Source organism: Peromyscus maniculatus, chromosome 5 (assembly GCF_049852395.1).
Source record: "Peromyscus maniculatus bairdii isolate BWxNUB_F1_BW_parent chromosome 5, HU_Pman_BW_mat_3.1, whole genome shotgun sequence".
Classification (NCBI taxonomy): Eukaryota; Metazoa; Chordata; class Mammalia; order Rodentia; family Cricetidae; genus Peromyscus; species Peromyscus maniculatus.
Window position 1 is genome coordinate 103935333 of NC_134856.1, and position 16497 is coordinate 103951829.

At 44.2% G+C, this 16497-nt stretch overlaps 3 non-coding genes across 3 annotated transcripts; 2 read left to right on the forward strand and 1 right to left on the reverse strand.

The window, feature by feature from the left end:
* Nucleotides 1-3364: 3364 nt before the first annotated feature.
* Trnai-uau (transfer RNA isoleucine (anticodon UAU)) lies at nt 3365-3458 on the reverse strand. Its single transcript has 2 exons — nt 3421-3458; nt 3365-3400 (listed from the first exon to the last, which is right to left on the reverse strand). It is a non-coding gene; the product is annotated as a tRNA-Ile (tRNA).
* Nucleotides 3459-15323: 11865 nt separating this feature from the next.
* Nucleotides 15324-15395, forward strand: Trnam-cau (transfer RNA methionine (anticodon CAU)). The gene has a single exon. It is a non-coding gene; the product is annotated as a tRNA-Met (tRNA).
* A 705-nt stretch (nt 15396-16100) lies between these two features.
* Nucleotides 16101-16173, forward strand: Trnak-uuu (transfer RNA lysine (anticodon UUU)). Its single transcript has one exon. It is a non-coding gene; the product is annotated as a tRNA-Lys (tRNA).
* Nucleotides 16174-16497: the final 324 nt, after the last annotated feature.

The window sequence follows — 16497 nt, forward strand, 5'->3', positions numbered from 1 at the left end:
ATATAGTTTTACTACATTGAAGTTAAAACCTTCCTTTTTAATCAAAAAAGGGAAATGCTATGGAATAATCCTCTTGAACACTGTGAAGATTTGCCACTCAAATTGGTTTAATAAAACACTGATTGGCCAGTCACCAGGCAGGAAGTGTAGGCAGGGTGACCAATATGAGGATGATGGGAAGGAGAAGGGCAGAGTCACTGGGTTGCCAGCCAGATGCAGAGGGAGCAGGAGATGAACATGCCTTGCTAATGAAGGTACTGCCATGTGGCAGAGCATAAATAAGGAATATGAATTAACTTAAAATGTAAGAGAGCTAGTTAGTTACAAGCCTGAGCTATTGGCTGAGCATTTATAATTAATATATGCCTCTGTGGTAATTTGGGAAGCAGACGCCTGGTATTTGGGAACCGGCAGTCGGAACAGGAAATGTCCTATTACAGGCAACTGGCCCACAGTTGTTAATTCTCTGGCCTTATCCATTCCCTACCATCCTGAAGCAGTGGTTTAACAGGGTGACACCAGCTGGGAGTAAGTGCTTTGCAGGGCTGGAACAAGACTTTCTAGGTGGCAATGTGTGTTCTGGATCAGCATCTGGTATATAGTGCTATTTTGCCCACAACCAGGATTTCAAGATCCAGATAAAAATAAAAGTGGTACCATTCACTGTGACTCCTAGTGACCCACTTGCAGAGCTGTGGTTCCTGTTCCCACAACTGCGTGTTCTTCTGGCTTGGAGTCTTAGCTTTGATGGAGACACGCTTCCCTAAAAAGGTGTAATAATGAGCACACCGACCTGGAAGAAAAGACTGCCACCCAGTCAGTTTGGCCTCCTCATACCTCTGAGTCAACAGGCCAAGAAGGCAGTTGGTCTGACTAGAGTGATTGACCCTGACACCAAAAAGAACTTGGACTATTACTCCACAGAAAGGTAAAAAGGGATATGTATGGAGCACAGGAGATCCTCGGGGCTATCTCTTAGTATTACTGTGCCTTGTGATTAAGATTGATACTCAGATCCATCAGGAAAACGAAGTTAAAGAACTGTTATTAGAAAGACCATTTAGTAAAAATCCAGGGGACACAGAGAACAATGGAGGAGGACAGGTGAAGAACAGCAGCTATGGTCACATATATGACGGTCTACTACAAAAGACTGTGATTGGAGAGATGTCAGCAGTTAAGAGCATTGGCTGTACTCTTCCAGAGGACGTGGTTTTGATCCCCAGGAACCACATAGAGGCTTACAACATTTCTGAAACTCCAGCTCTAGGTGATCTGACACCCTCTTCTAGCCTGCAAGGGTACGCGGCAAGCATATGGTACACAGACATGCATGCAGATAAAACACCCTACATATAAAATATAACTTTAACATAAAATATAAATTTAAAAAATGTTAAAGAATTAAAAAAAAAAAGTGCCAGGTGTGATGGCACATACCTTGAATCCCAGCACTTGGAGGCAGAGGAAGGCAGATCTCTGTGAGTTCAAGGCCATCCTGGTCTACATAGTGAGTGCTAGGACAGCCTGGGCTATGTAGAGAAACCCTGTCTCAAAAACCCAACACCCTCCCCACAAAAAAAGACTATCATTTTCATAAACATTTTCCCCCTGTTTTGCTAGGAATACTTTTGTGTGTGTAAACATGTGTATTAAATATCTTTCCTTTCCTCTCTCACAAGACATTAATAGTTTTCTCTCACTCTTAAAGTATTGTTCACTTCACTCCATAAAATTTAAGTTACATGATACAGGCAAACCACAAACATTATATAGGTACTTTACTTCCTCTTCTGGGCAAAGAGTGATCATGCTGGGATCAGGGTTGACCAGATGCTTAAGCTGTGAGGGAATTCCCCAAAGACAGAAGGTATAAGTAGAATTAATTAGACATACTTCAAGATAGGAAAGCAAGTGTTTGCACTGAGGCATTGGCAGTAGGCACGTCAGTGTTTCAAAATCAAGGTGCCCTGGTTGTGGGTCTCATAGCGTGGGACACCTGTATGGGTTCCTTGTGGTGATATATTGTGTACCCAAGTAAAGTTTGTCTGAAGATCAGAGGACAGAACAAGCCACTAGATTAAACATAGATAGATGCCAGGCGGTGGTAGCACATACCTTTAATCCCAGTACTTGGGAATTATGTGACTTTAATTCCAGCACTTGAGATCTCATGCCTTTGCTTGGGAAGCACACAGGCCTTTAATCCCAGGACTGAGAAGGAAGTGATGTGGCTGAGCAGAGAAGGGTATATAAGGCGTGAGAAGACAGGAACTAGAGCTTTTTCGGCTGAAGCTTTTCGGCTAAGGACCCAGAGGCATTTAAATCAGAGGATTCATGGAGCTGTCGAGGTGAGACTTGGCAGTGGCTTGTTCCTTTGTCTCTCTGATCTTTCAGCATTTATCCCAATATTTGGCTCCAGGGTTTTTATTATAAGACCGATTTAAGATTCGAGCAACAGTTTGTTTCTTTTGGGGCCTGGCTATCTGCACCAAGCAGGTAACAGCTCACCGGGGAGTCAAACTTTTGAGACTCTGAGCATGCTCAATAAAGAATAACATTCTCTACAATCTCAGGATGCCCTAAGGGAGATTTCAAATAAGAGTTTGTTGAGGTTAACTCATTTTGGTTCTGAGCTCAGAAGCATCAGGGACCTTGCTTGATCTGAAGCAGAAGCAATCTTATTGTCAATAGCTGAGCATGGCCATCTGCGTCTACAAGGGTTAGCACATTTTCAATTGTATGTAGACTAGTTCTTTCATGTCAGGTGGATTGTGGTCTTGTTATTTTCTTTATTACAAGATAAAGTATGTTTTATGGAGATGTTATATGAGCCAAGCTGACAAGGATGGAACTGGGATGGTTAAGTTTATCTCACTCTGTAGGCCAGGCTGGCCTGGAACTCAGTTATGTAGCCCAGATTGGCCTTCATCTCTCCGCAGTCTTCCTGCTCCTGTTTCTCCGGTGTAGGGCTTATACAGGACGGCTTTTCTAAAATAGGTGGTGAGGCGGGACTGAGAACAATTGTAGATTTAGGCCTCACTTCAAGACCTGTGGAAATAGCAGAACACCAGACCAGCGTTAGCGTTACCAGGTACTGACTCTGTTCCCAAAAGCTGAAGAATCCTGCCCTGGCGTGGGCTGGGGGAGGGGAAAGCGCTTCTGCCTGTCTAGAAGTTAGCTTATAGGTTTAATTAAATTAACCTATCGACTGGTGGTTTTCCTCTCGCGTTTGAGTTGGATCGGATGCTCTTTATCATAGGAATTTGTGTGTTTGCACCATGGAAAATATTTACCATTTCTTGTTTTCTTGGAAGGAAAAATGCATTTTCAAACATGTTTGAGCCGGAAAGGGAAGAAAACATGCTCCAGGTGAGGCTCGAACTCACAACCTCGGCATCACCCGCACATATACTGCTGTATAAGTACCGCGCGCTAACCGATTGCGCCACTGGAGCATGCTTTCTCTGTGATGGCTGTGCACACTCTACAGAGGGACGCGCGGGAGCGCGCGTGGCGTGTTGAGCATCCTTTGCCTGGGGTGCGTCCAAGAATCTGGAAGTGCCCACGTGACCTTTCCCGGGTTCACCTGGAACCAGCATCCCCCGAAAGGTTTTCGTGGAAGGCACAAGCTAATGGACAGACACACAACATTCCTGCGCACCTGCAGGCGCTGGATGCTGCTTGCTAGATCTGGGACAAGTCGAAGAGCCCGCCTGCCTCCGCAGTCTCTGGAAATGACCGAGGTCGCTTCCCTGATCCCCGAATTTCCGCCTAAACCTCCATCATCTTGCCTGAAAAGCCAGTTCTGTGTTGCAGAGCCCGCTGGTCTGGCGCTCTTTAAAGAAACCTGAGGATCACTATTCCTCTTTTGTGCAGCGCGCACGGAGAAGGGAGTTGTGGGCACACCAGCAGTTTCTCCTGCCTAACCTTCTTTAGAGGATCATCAGCAGATAGTGTGCTTCTGACGCACGCCGGCTTTCTTTTATTTCTGGGGGTCCTAACTGTAGTTGTTAAATTTACTAGCTGGGTGTAAATCTCAGCACTCAAGAGGCTCAAACAGGAGAATTGCGACGAAATCGAGGACCAGCAGGGAAGCGAGGGCGAATTCATTTGCTCGTGCTGTCCAGGTACTCATCTACCTGCCATAACACCTCTTTTTTTTTTTTTTTTTTTTTTTTTTTTGCTTGTATGATTCTTCTCACACATCGGAATGGCCTGCCCACTCCTGACCCCTAACACCTGAAAAGCAGGACCAAGAGAAACAGAGCTGTCACCAAATTTCTTCATGCAGACACAAGGAAGAAAACAAAAAAGGAGCCATTTCCACAGCTGATACTTATTGCATTGCTGTTTGGGCAACCTTATGTGTGTTGGGTTTTTTTTAATTTACATAATTTTTAAATTATTGTTGCTGTTACTTTAGTTTTTGAAACAGGATTCTATGGAACCAAGGCTAGCCTCCAGCTTACTGGCTTCCTGTCTCTGATGGGGTGTGGGAGATGGACAGAGGCCCTTTTGTATTACATATTGTAGAACGATGTCTGCACCGGCATCTTACTAATAGGGTATGCACACTGCTACTGGCTTGTTCTGAGTTCACTCTCCAGCCCAAGGGGCACCTGGAGGAGTGAGGGTTGCTAATAACAGACACTAACTAGACTCAGCATTCTGAGAAGTGTCTGAGCCCAGGCATCCAGAGAATGGGAGAAGTATGCAAAGAATTATAACAACAAAGACTCGGGCATCCCAAGTCTCAACACTGTGACTGACGACCTGAACAGAAGGGCATATTTTACCTAAAGTTAGAATAATCAAGAACAGGGCTGGAGAGATGGCTCTTGCCGTGAGTTCAGTCCTTGGGAACCACATGGGAGAAGGAAAGAACCAACTCCCAGGGCTGTCTTCTCACCTCCACATGTGTGCCATGGCACACACAAATAAGCAAATAAATGCAAAAAATTATTTTTGAGGGACTGGGAAGATGGTTCCATGGTTAAGTGCTGCGGGCCACAGGAATATCATAAGAACTCAGCTGGTTATGGCAAAGTCACTACCTGGAGGAGTCAGGGAACTCCTCCAGAGGAAGCCAAATCCCAAGGAGTTTTTGGTGTTACTTGGCTTGTTATATATCAGCTGTATTCTGTTATGAAAATCATGTGTGCCTTCATAGTTTTCCCAATTGACTTTTCCCTAAGAAGAGCTAACAGTGTGGACTGATCACTCTCTGGACATACACATTCCAGGTATTTGGAGAACTGCCTCAGGAAAGGCTTTCTCTGGAATCAGATATCTCCCTTGGCCACTTTCAAGGACTAGCTGTAATAACAGTCCACATGCAAGTCTCCTGATTTAAGGTAAATTCCACAAGGAGACACTGCCTAGGTCAGGTGGACGTTAAGTAATAGCTTTACACAATTTAGCATGGACCCTCCTTTCTTACAGCCTTACTAACTTTATAGACCACTAACTCCTTACCTAACCACTTCTAGGAATATTTAGATAACCTTCTGCAATGACAGCTATGCTCAGCCAGAACCCCAGTTCAAGCCTCCCTGTAATTATCATCATTGGCAGCATCCAGCCAGGTCTATCCCCAGATGGAAGAAAGTACTTTATCAGCGATACCTCTGTACTCTCTAAGAACAGACTTAAGCATCCAGGCTACCTGTTTGAGAAGGCCTGGCAGATGTGCCAATTAAGCTTTACTTCCTCCTTTCCCAAACCTTACCTCCAGTTCCAGATCTCCCTTTAACTATCACCAGAGGCATCTAGCTGTGCACAGGTTGCCTAGCGACTGAGCACACTTTCCCCCACCCTGCAGAAAAATGGCAGAGAGCTTGGAGAGATAGGAGCCACAGGAAAAAAAAAAGACAGTTTTATTTTCTCCCATTGACCTAGCAACTTGTAGATTCTTAACATTTTCTACCAATCACGTTTAAGACTATAGTTAAGCACATAAGATTCCCTCTTCTTAGATATTACCCGAATTTAGCCTTTAGTTAATTCATTTTCCCATTGGTCACTTCCCTTTGGGGTTGCAAATAATAATTAACAGTTATTGCCTCTCAATGTGATTCTTATCACCCCTCCGTTTGACCCTGGAAGCCTGGCTTTATATACCAGGACTTCCAGGGCACAGAGAGTCAGAGAAGAGAAAAGAGTATGGAAGAACTAGACGGGTAAGAACTTGAAAGGAACAAACTGAGATGGGGAAGAGCTAGATTGAAGGGCTAAAAGAGAGTACTAGAGGAACGAGATGGAAGATGAGGAAGAGCCAGATGAGGAAGTACTAGCTGGGTAAGAACAAGCTGAAAAGGACCTAGATGAGGCAGAGTTAAGAAGAGAATTAAGATAGAACTTAGAGGGAGCAATAGATAAGTATAGAGAGAAATCAGGCAAGAAAGGAACTAGGCATGAGAACAGAACTGAAGCTGTGTATACAGGATGTTATGCCAGAGGAATTAAAGCAAGTGGACGATAGAGCTTGGTGTGCTGAGATTCTGTTTCCAGAAAATAGTCCTCGCCGTTAGTAGTTCTCTCTCCTGAGCCCCTGGGATGTATAATATTAAGGCTGGTCCCTCTAATATTATACAAGAGTTAAGAGCACTGGCTGCTCTTCTAGAGGACCCAGGTTCAATTCACAGCACCCCCATGACTGCTCACAGCCAGCTCTAACTGCCGTCCTGTGGGGTTTGATGCCTTCCGGTGTGCAGCGTCCATGCAGACAAAGCACCCATTCACATGAGATACATAAATAAATCTTGTTTACAAAATAAACGACTTCTTTGGTTTTTTGAGACAGAATTTCTCTGTGTAGCCCTGTCCCCATCCTGAACTCAGAGATCCACCTGCCTCTGCCTCCCAAGGAAGGGCTGGGATTAAAAGCATGTGCCACCACTGCCCGGCTCAAAAGATAGACAACCTTTAACATAACAGCGTTTTAAATTTCTTTATAACAAAATTGTCCTTTCCCCATGTACTAAATATTTTTAGTGACAGAGGCCAGGCTTGTGAGAAACCAGGATTCTATAGATTTTATAAGGTTAATCAAATCTTATTTTTTACTTCATAATCAGAAGGGTAGTGGGACTCCAACAGGAGTCATTTTATAATACTGCCCATCAACTCATTTAATACAGAAACATGGGTTGTTTAAATAATATATATTATAACATATATAATAATACATGTGTATATTACGGATAGAACCGAGGGTCCCACACACATGTTAAGTAAGCACTCTATCACTGAATTACATCTCCAGCCTTCTTCTAGCCCCCTCTCCCTGCTTTTTGAGCCAGGATCTCACTCTGGCCCTGGCTGGCTGGAACTTTGATATGTAGATCAGGATAGATCAGATCAATGCCTCAAACTCGCATTGATCCTCTTGCCTCTGCCCCTCTAGTGTTGAAATTTTATGCCTGGCCGTCCCCTCCCTCCTCCCCCCCCCCTTTTTAAAATTTTGTTGTTGTTTTTTATTTGCTTGCTTATTTGAGATGATCTTACTGTGTAGCTCCAGAAGCTTGGAGTCTCTTTGTACTCTGGCTGGCCCTGAACTCAGAGATCCATCACCATGCCTGGCAAAATGTGTAGCCCAGGCTGGTCTCAAACTTGTAAGCCTCCTGCTTCCTCTATCTCTTCTGCATATCCTATTGGTGTGTGGTACTGTTGTCAGATGATACACCATGACTAAGGCGGCTTATAAAAGAAAATATTTAATTGGAGGATCATGATTGTAGAGCATTAGTCCATGACCATCCTGGTGGGGACCATGGCAGCAAGCAGGCAGGCATGGTGCTGGAACAGTAACTAAGGGCTTACATCTGATTCATAAGCATGAGAGAGAGAGAGGAGAGAGAGAGAGCGCTCACTGGGAAAGACATGAGCTTTTGAAACCTCAAAGCCCATCTCCACTGGCACACCTCCTCCAACTAGGCCACACCTCCTAATCCTTCCTAAACAATTCCACCAACTGGCGATCAGGCATTCAAATATATGAGCCAATGGGGGCCATTTTCATTGAAACCACCACAGAAACTGTAAGCGCCACACCACCACCTTTTAACTTTTAGTTTTTCCATTGTGTTTTAGAAGGCTTCATGAGACACCTACATTCTAGGACCTTTCCCATGCCGCTACTTAATTGTGATTATTGTCAAAAAGGGAGAACAAGTCCCTAATAAATTAGCTTATAAAATTTCAAACTTGCTTTTCCACTTTATCACTACTGTTCAAAAATGGGAGGGGGTAACACATTAAAAATTATCAGTATGCTACTATAGGGCATCAAAGAAGAATACTCAGTAGTAGAAATGCTGGAAGATACACCAATTTAAAATTTTTATATTTTATTTTTAATATAAAATATAAAATAAAATATAAAAAATATACTTTATTTTTGCCTTTTATGTATACTTGTTTGTTTGTTTGTTTGTAGGGGACATGTGTGAAGATCAGAGACAGCTTGTTGGTTCTTTCTTCTAACATACTAGTCCTGGGAATGGAATTTAGGTCCTTAGACGCCTTTACCCTCTAAGCCATCTTCTTGGCCCAAATTCTTCTCTTTAAACAGAGCATGACTGGATGTTTTTGTATCTCCTGAGTTAGATCCCTTCTCCATTTGGAAAGAGCTTATGAGCGCATTATGCTTCCAAGTCACGTCCCAAGAAATGAATAGGGGAACTGTCTACCTATTATTAAAAATGTGTAGTATGCTGAAGTTTCTCCTAATTGATATTTCATAGTCTTTATCTGTTCCTTGTCTTCACCTTTGGTTTATTGGTGGGGTTTTTTTTGTTTTTGTTTTTTTGTTGTTGTTGTTGTTGTCCAGAGAGGGGTCATATGGCCCAGACTAGTCTCAAAGTTCTGATCCTCCTACCTCCAGTCCCTACACTGTGAAATCATAAATGCAGAGGCCCTGAGGCTCCTGTAGGCCTGATCCTGGAGCACTTCTTACCACTCTGGTCAAGAAAGTAAGGTTCAGAGGTGGATTTGGGTCCCTCATCACTGTCTCAGTGGGAACCAGGCTGCATTGTCCAAGAACCCATTGAAAAACTATTATTGGAGGGCTTCTTTATTAGAGTTAAAAAGGTTAAGAGGGAATTCCCGGTACCAGTCTTCCATGAATACTAAGGACAGATTTATAATCTCTGTGAGGAAAATTTCAGGGATCACTACAGTGGCAGATGTCTGAGAGATATGTGATCCAGAGGCTCATGAGGTATTGACTGTTTTGAGCCCCAAGAACCAAGTGAAAGACTATTGGGTGGCAGCTTGCTTTGGTTCTTGTGCTGTATTTCACTGCTCTTGGATAATAGCTTTGGTTAGCTATCCCCAATCCATGTGGTTATTTTTATTTTGTGTGTATGAGTATTTGGCCTGCATGTATGTGTGTGTATCACATGTATACTTGATGCCTGCACAGGCCAGAAGAGGGTGTTGGAGGCCCCTGGGTCAGGAGTTCCTGATGACTGTGAGCTGTCGGGTGGGTGCTAGAAACCAAACCCAGGTCCTCTGCAAGAGCAGCCAGTGCTCGGAAGCAGACCCGTCTCTCAGCCCCTCCCAAACATTTTTAAAATTCATTTTTATTTATGTGTGTGAGTATGTGTTTATGTCATGTGTGTGCAAGTACCTGAAGAGGTCACAAGAGAACATCAGATCCTTGAAGCTCGAGTTACAGGCATTTGTGAGCCACCTCACATGAATACTAGGAACTGAAACTGGGTCTCTGCAAGAGCAGCAGGTGCTCTTAACTGCCGACCCAACTCTCCAGCCTCATCCCAAGTATTTTTAATTGATTCAGAGGTTCTCATTTGTAGGGGAAATATATGTATCAATTTCAACAACTGTAGAGAGCAATAGAGCATCCTGTTACAATTGCACTATTAGTACAAAACGAAACAAAAGAACATGTCCATACTTACAATCACTGCAGAAGCAGGGGGGGTCTTAACCTCAAGTCTAGCCTTAGATGACACATTCTAGGGGTCTTGATCAAGTTCATTTTCTCTGCCAACTGAAGAATTAGGTAGGGAATAGCTTGAGTGCAACAGGTAAGGAGCAGGGGAATCTCAAACACTGCAGCAAACAGCAACAGGCAGAACCAGCGGCTGGAAAAAGGCACTTACCGGGAGTGAGGAAACACACGTACGCACAGAGAGAGACAGAGACAGAGAGACAGACACAGACAGACAGACAGACAGACAGACACACACACACACACACACACACACACACACACACACACACACACGCACACAGAGACAGAGACAGAGAAACAGAGACAGACACAGACAGACAGACAGACAGACACACACACACACACACAGAAAGGGGAGAGGGAGAGCCTCTACAAAGTGGGGCAAGGGGGACAGAACACTAGGAAAGACAAAAATTCCAGTCTCTTCTCCAGCGCTGGAGTTGTAAAGTCAGTAGTTCCCCTCCCCTAATTTAGAGTTGGAAGGTTGTTTGGCTGACCACTGTTGTGTAACTGTCCTGGTCAGGCCTCGAACTTGTTGAGCCAGTCCAGCGGGGTCTCTGATGGAGACCAGCCTTTAAGGACTTTGAAGCTGCCAGGCTTCTGTGCCGGTTAGATCTGGAGCTTGAGAAACAAGCTGGCCATTTTGGAAGTTCTCCACCTTTTTTACTTAACCATGTCCCTTCTCCTTATCTGTCCACCTACCAGAGAGTCTAACTCCTAGTCTCTTGTAGAGATATCATGCTAAAAAAAAAAAATCAAACTGACAAAGAATATAGTTGTATAAACTGATGGTATGACTGCTCCATGGTGTGGTTAAAGGGAATGTTTTTATTGTAGATAAGAGAGAGAGAACAGCCAGAGGCATCTGGAAGAGTCCAGAGCAGAGAAAGTAAGAAGTGGACTGGACACAGCCAGCAGACTGGACATGGCGATCTGTGAGAAAGAGAAGAATAGCAGGGGACAGAGAATAGAGACAACAGTGAGAGAAGCAGAGAAGAGAGAGGGGGAAGAGAGAGAGAGGGAGGGAGAGAGAGAGAGAGAGAGAGAGAGAGAACAAACAAATCAAGAATGCAGGGTTATGAGAAGCGCAGCTGGGGTTCCGGAAAGGCCTGTGAGCTGGAGGGAGTTTAGGGTAGAAGAGAGTTTGAAGGGAGGGCTAGGACACTACCAGGGACTTTAAAATGTGTAACAGGTACTTGTGATGATAAAGGAGTCTGGCACCAGAGGTGGCCATAAATCCCTTCTGCCAGAGGTAAGGAAAATGTCTCCTTTTGGCCGAGGGGAACCGGCTTCACAAGGTCTTGAGGAATATCGGCTTTTATCTAACCAGTAGAAATCCTCCTCTAGTCCAGGCTGAGCTCATTTCTGTTCATTTGGACTGTCTTTTGGGGTTGGGGGAATTGGAGTTTCCTTTGGACCTGAAAACAGTTAAATCGGTAAAAGGAAATCATGGTCACCAGGTCTAGACCAGGCTCCAAGTCAAGTCTGAAAACTCCCGTAGAAGAGCTGTGCTCCTAGATTAGGACACATCAAGAAAGCAAGAAGGAGTCACGATCCGATGAGAACACACATCTGAGTCACAGTCGCTGGGAAACGAAGCTCAGGCCTCTCTAGAAAGAGGAAAAGCAGAGCTGCAGGCTCACCCTGAGATAACTGAGCTGGCTGCTGATGGAATCTCAGAAGCAGTTGGTTGTTCCTCTGTGTTTGAGGTTCAGGAGCCTCTTATAAGAATAACTAGGGAAAGACAGATCCTCACTGCACCGCCCCCCCTTCACTACAGTGTTAGGAAAAGGCAGAAAATAACCCCTCACCATGAATCTGTTGATGAAGCCATTGTCTCTGAAGCAGAATCACATGTTTTGGGGATTTCTAGGCTAGTACCTCCAGAAATAAGAAGCAGAAGAAATAAGGCTCAATCTCAAAGAGATTCAAGCCACAGATCGCATGCAGAGGCTCTGTGTGATGCTGTGTTGCATGCTTAGACATGTGATCGTCTGGGAGTGCATCTAGGAGAATAGCCAGAAACATACAGAAGAAAGACACTAAGATTTGTGGTGATATATTGTGTATCAAAGCTTGCCTGAGGATCAGAGGACAGAGCCAGCCACTAGATTAAATATAGATGCCAGGCAGTGGTGGCACACAGCTTTAATCCTAGCACTAGTGTGGGAGACCATTTTCAGGTTTCGTAGGTGGCTTTACCCAGCAGGTCTGTGTGGTGATATTGTGTTCCTCAAAATATTGTGCACCCTAAAAAACTTATCTGGGGTCAGAGACAGAACAGCCACTAGATACTTAGGCTAGAAAATGGTGGCACTCACTCACACCTTTAATCCTAGCATTCCAGAGGTAGAAATCCCTCTGGATCTCTGTGAGTTCAAGGCCACATTGGAAACAGCAGGCATGGTGACTCAACCTTTAATCCCAGGGAGTGGTGGTAGAAAGTAGAAAGGTATATAAGGCATGAGGACCAGAAACAAGAAGCATTTGGCTGGTTAAGCTTTCAGGCTTCTAGCAGCACAGTTCAGCTGAGAGCCATTTGGATATGAGGACACAGAGGCTTCCAGTCTGAAGAAACAAGATCAGCTGAGAAGTTGGCCAGGTGAGGAAGCTGTGGCTTGTTCTGTCTCTCTGATCTTCCACTGTTCACCCCAATAACTGGCCTCAGGTTTGATTTTATTAATAAGAACTGTTAAGATTCCTGCTACCGGTCTGCATAGAGAGGATGATGGACCATGGGCCTGAGTGCAGGTGTCTGAGATGGTCTGCACTTGGCTGTGCTGGGGGGAGGTCTTTTGCTCCACCCCTTGGCATTTTTATAAATACCTTAGGGCAAAGACAAAGCCCAATGAAATAGGTTCCAGGCCCTCTCGAGGCTATCCTGTATTTTCTATCTGTTTCTCCCCCATCTAATCCTTCTATCTAATATTTCCTGCTGTTCCTACTCAAGAGCACTCTGGGGAAATGTGGGGGTGGTGGGTAGCCCCCCCCCCACGCACACACACGAGAGGCAGAGATATGTCTGGATCTCTGTGAGTTCAGTCACCCTGGACTACATGAGACTGATTCAATCTAGGAGAGAAATAGAGCCAAGCAGTGGTGGCACACACCTTTAATCCCAGTACTTGGGAGTCACGTGCCTTTAATCCCGGCACTTGAGATCTCATGCCTTTGCTACCAGTATTTGAGAGGCACACAGGCCATTAATCCCAGCACTAGGAAGGAAGTGAAATGGCTGGGTGGAGAAAGACATGTAAGGCGTGAGGAGACAGGAACCAGAGCTTTTCGGCTGAGGACTCTGAGGCTTTCAGCCAGAGGAGTCTTGGAGATAGGATCTCTCCTTCCATTCGGCCTGAGGATTTGGTAGTGGTGAGAAGTTTCTCTAGTGTCTTGTTCCTTTGTCTCTCTGATCTTTCAGCATTTACCCCAATATCTGGCCCTGGGTTTTTATTATAAGACCATTTAGAATTCATGCAATAAAGATTGTAGCAGGAAATAAAAAGCAAATCATGGCAGATCTGTGAATTCAGAAGGCTCAGTTACTAGTCAGACCTCTCAGTAACCCACAAGACTACTTTCTTAGATAAATATAACAAATTTCTGTAATAATGACACTTAAGAGGTGATGATTCCATCCATAGAAATTCAGGAGAAAATACTAATAGTACAAAACCACCAACATGTGCATGTAGGAGAGGAAAAATGGGCCAGTGTTGTATCTCCTACAGAAACCAGAAAGGAGAACTGGAAGTGTCTGGATGAAGAGGACTTTGAAATAACAGAAGAAAAAGAAATTGATGAGAAAGGTTCTCAGCTGAACAGAAGCTCAGGACACCAGCCTTTAGAAGTCAGCTTTTCAGACACATTCAAACCACTCAAAATTACAAAGCCGCATCACAACCTTCAAGTCCAAATTGTGAAGCTCTAATGAAATCATTAGTTCATATGTTTGCAGTTGTGAAAATGGAGAGAGGCAGTATAGAACAAGTGATGTGACACTTCAGCGGTTGTGGTGACAGCAAAAATGAACCCACAAGTAGGTGTATGTAAAGACAAGAACAGCCAAAGTGCTGTAGTTCTTGAATGTGATTCCAAATTATGCAAGTCTGAACTCAACACATCTCAGGACATAGGTATTTCTGTTTTATTTGTTCTTAGAAGCGATGAAAGCCAACACTCTGAAAATAGTGAGAATGAAGAGAAAACACTAGCCAAAAGGAGCCATCAAGTAGAGATCTGGAAACTGTAATATGTGACGGTAAGTACAGTGTGTGACAATGCACCGTTTGCTGTTGACAGAAGCCTTTTGGTTTTTTAAAGGATCTCGGAAGGACTCCCGGGAGTACAGGAAATATCCCATCTGTGCCCTGATAAAAGAATCCAGCATGAATGCAAACAACCAGGACTGTTGGTTAGCTTTTTCTTTGTTTGTTTTTGTTTTGTTTGAGACAGAGTTTCTCTATGTAACAGCACTGGCTGTCCTAGAACTCTCTTTGTAGACCAGGCTGGCCTTGAACTCACAGAAATCCACCTGCCTCTCTGCCCAAGTGCTGGGATTAAAGGCGTGCACCACCACCACTCAGTTGTCCTTTTAAGAACCAGTTTTTCAAAAACTTGAGGCAGTTTTAGATGACCCACATCTGTAATCTGTAGCATGATGACCCGGAGTTCAAGGTTGTCTTTGGCTACATACCAAGTTTCAGGTCAAACCGGGCTACAAGAAACACTATCAGTGTGTGTGTGTGTGTGTGTGTGTGTGTGTGTGTGTGTGTATACATATATGTATATATATATGTAGATATGTGTATGTATATATATGTAATTATGTACACATATATATGAATACATATGAATATAACTCAGTGGTAGAGCATTTGCCTGGCCCTGAGTTGAATCCTCCAACATGAAGAGAAAAAAAGAGCAACGGAAAAAAATTTTAAAAATTCACGAGAGCAGTTGCAAATCACTGACTCCCCAGAGCAAGGCAATGCGTAAGAGTGAGAGGAAGTTAAGAACCAGACTTTCTGAAAGCGTGAGAGAACAAGAGCACTCCGGAAGCCCAGTACCCGGCTGAGACAGGAACCTGGGCATCTACATTTTAAATTCATCAGTCCAAATCAATATGTGATATCATTACAAATGAAGCACATGTTCTCAAAAGGGGGGGTGGGTGAGGTTCGGCTTTCTTAACTACATTGTAAAGACACGTTAAATCAATGTTGGGAATGAAACGTGAGGCTGGCCCCAGATGAAAGATGCAGGTTCCAGGAGATTGCTAGAATGGAAAAGGACAAAGAGAAGTATTCCGAATACCTATCAACTGGAGCAGATCAGCATGTGCAGCAGAGTGGCGCAGCGGAAGCGTGCTGGGCCCATAACCCAGAGGTCGATGGATCGAAACCATCCTCTGCTAGCTTGTTGTTTTCCTCCCTTTCCATTATCTATCTGTATATCCAAAGAACTCGAGGAATAGGAAATACGACCACAGAAACAAAACTGAGGTGTTATCAAAATCTCCAATTTTTTAAAAAGAAGCACAGCATATTGGGCAACAGTAAACCATGGTGTTTATTTTCCTTACTGATGGGTCTATCACCGACTCTGTGTGAACAATTACAGAGCTGTGGGCGGGCGAGGATATGGCTCAGGCTCATTCCCAGAGCTTGCACTTAAGCCCTGGGCTCAGTCTCCAGAACCAAACCCGAAACCAGATCAAAAATGTAACACACACACCGAAGCTTGGTTATCGCTTCGGCGCTAAGCTTCAAGTCTGAAAGAGCTAGGAAAGCACGGAAGGCGATGACGGGACTGGAACCACCTGCCCTCGACGCGCCCTGCAGAAGTGGGAAATGAGCAGGCGTGGATCATAACCTAAGTGCTCCACTAAGGGGATGTCACCCTAGCATTTCTCATCCCTCCTTGCCATAAATACTACATCACTTGATAATTGTGCAACGAATTCACCTTTTGAACGGAACTCCAGACAAAATAAGGCTTAGTTATCGTGACGTGGAAACTACGCCTTTGGAACAAAACACAAAAATTCTGTATTCTTAACTCCCAAAATTCAGTGACCAATGATAGCTTTATATTATGAGGCAATCAAGGACCTGTAGGAGCCTGGATAGCTCAGTCGGTAGAGCATCAGACTTTTAATCTGAGGGTCCAGGGTTCAAGTCCCTGTTCAGGCGGAAGTTTACACTTTTGTATTAGGAACTCGGGATTTCGAGCAAAAGCCACCATGAAAACAAAAACCACTCCCTCAGAAAGGAAATATAAAAGGGTACCAGGTAAAAATATCCAGTTGTGAAACTAGTGGACGATCCCCTCCTTAAAATTGCTTTGTCCCATAATGTAAACTCCTTAAAGAAAGCAAGGGGGAGGAAGGTGTAAATAGGGTGGTGGTGGGGGAGTAATGTCAGCAGGAAATAATAAATATAATAAATTCAGTTGGACCTCAAAACCTCAAGGGCAAACCAACACAGGACGACAGGGAGGATCCTGGAGCAGAGTCA